Source organism: Schistocerca serialis, chromosome 12 (assembly GCF_023864345.2).
Source record: "Schistocerca serialis cubense isolate TAMUIC-IGC-003099 chromosome 12, iqSchSeri2.2, whole genome shotgun sequence".
NCBI lineage: Eukaryota > Metazoa > Arthropoda > Insecta > Orthoptera > Acrididae > Schistocerca > Schistocerca serialis.
The window spans coordinates 129,108,863-129,111,178 of record NC_064649.1 but is presented as its reverse complement, the minus strand read 5'-3'; the positions used below and the strand labels follow the sequence as shown (position 1 = coordinate 129,111,178).

General features: G+C 45.9%; 1 pseudogene; it reads left to right on the top strand.

The window, feature by feature from the left end:
* The first annotated feature begins 549 nt into the window (after positions 1 to 549).
* LOC126428645 (5S ribosomal RNA) lies at positions 550 to 666 on the top strand (annotated as a pseudogene).
* Positions 667 to 2,316: the final 1,650 nt, after the last annotated feature.

Here is a 2,316-nt window from a genome sequence, read left to right as displayed (position 1 = left end):
AAGATGAAATCTTACGAAAAATACTGTATACCACCCACTTCTGCCACAACAAGCCCCAAGTTACTGTGTTACAAATAAAAGGTAATGATATTAAATACAGTTTTTACTTAACTTCTACCCTCCCATTTCAGAATGTCCCGACGAGGTCCCAACTAGATATGGCAACCCTATGTAGGCCGGGGCAAGTTCACGCAAGGGGCACGTTTACGCAGAGCGCTTTTCCCGGAAACCATTCTTGCTAGAGCGCTACCGACAATGGAAGGATTAGTACTGCCATCTACTGAGGGCTCTCGTAAACTTCATGGCACAAGCGTGAAGAACGTACCTACGTTTTTTTGCAAGGTGAGGAAATTTTGTTGCTCAAATATCGAAGCTCCTAGAGAGCGTTCCTTTTAGAATTGAGCATACGTAAATATGTGTTCGTGTACAGGAGATTACTCTATTAGATTGGAACGTAAGTTCGTAGCATTTTTCCATGTTTAATAAACACAACAGATGCACACAACAGACACATTAATCATTAATAATATATTCTCTTTCACTACTTACGGCAACGGCCTTGCCGCAGTGGATACATCGGTTCCCGTGAGATCACCGAAGTTAAGCGCTGTCGGGCGTGGCTGGCACTCGGATGGGTGACCATCCAGCTGCCATGCGCTGTTGCCATTTTTCGTGGTGCACTCAGCCTCGTGATGCCAATTGAGGAGCTACTCGACCGAATAGTAGCGGCTCCAGTCAAAGAAAACCATCATAACGACCGGGAGAGCGGTGTGCTGACCACACGCCCCTCCTATCCGCATCCTCAACTTAGGATGACACGGCGGTCGGATGGTCCCGATGGGCCACTTGTGGCCTAAAGACGGAGTGCTTTTTTTTTCACTACTTACAACAGTGTGCCAACGCTGGGGTAACTTTACGATTCCGCAATTGTAGAAACCTCGTTGTTTTGAGGCAGAGAACTTGTCGAGCCATGACCGGAGGGAGCGCATTTTTAATCGGGAAAAGAAGTGTCTTGAAGGTTGTTCGACTGAGAGCAGAAAAGGTGAAAATCTGAGGAAGCAACATTAGGTGGATAAGGAGGGTGCGGAATGACTGCCCAACACAATACCTGCACAGGCTTTTTGGCGGGCTTTGTAGGGGGAGTTGCAGTTTTGTTTGGGCTCAGCCATTCCCTTCTTTTCCTGATGTTAGCATAAAGACACCATTTCTCGTCACCAGGTCCGATACAGGATGAATGGTCGGCGTTGTTCATGAACCAGTTGATGACGAGCAAGTAGAGATGCGCTGATTTTTGTGATTTTGGTTTACAGCATACGGTATCCATACACACGATTTTTTAACCTTTTCCATTGCATGCAAATGTCGCACGGTGGTGGAAGGATCACAGTTCATCGTATTTGCCAGTTTTTTAGTACACTTAAGTGGATCATTGTGGGTTAATGCCTTTCCACGAGTCTCATGAAGCCCCGAAAGTCCACGTGAACATGGAGAATCATGTCAAAACGACTTTCTTGCTGTGCTCTGTCGAATGGCATTATCCTCATCTACTGCAAAAATGTATCTAGTTGCCTCTGTTGCTGTCGTCGGCAGCTGTGGCCGAGAGGTTCTAGGCGCTTCAATCCGGAACCACCCTGCTGCTACGGTCGCAGGTTCGAATCCTGCCTCAGGCATCGATCTGTGTGATGTCCTTAGGTTAGTAAGGTTTAAGTAGTTGTAAGTGTAGGGGACTGATGTCCTCAGATGTTAAGTCACATAGTGCTCAGACCCATTTGAACCATTTTCTTCTGCTGTCACCCCTCTATTGAACTCAAAGAGAAGAATACGGCTGAAATGTTTCTATTTCTCCGATTTGCACTTCACTTCCTAGCATCCACGGCTCCACTCACTATCTCCAAATGACAAAACGACAATATTTAAACTCAAATAGCAACAGTGAACTATAAATTAAAAATAACAGTCGACAAATGAGCCCATAGCAACAAGAATACCAACAAGCAAAACGAAAACGCTACGAGCTTATGCACCAACCTAATACTTTACAAGGTACATTTGTAAAATTAGGAAGCCTAATAGTCACCCTTGCAGTTTCGAAACTAATTCAGAAAATGGGCACGTTTCAAATGGTTCAAATGGCTCTAAGCACTATGGGACTTAACATCTGAGGTCATTAGCCCCTAGATTTAGAAATACTTAAACCTAACTAACCTAAGGACATCACACACACCCATGCCCGAGGCAGGATTCGAACCTGCGAACGTAGCCGTCGCGCGGTTCCAGACTGAAGCGCCTAGAACCGCTCGGTCACAGCGGCCGGCC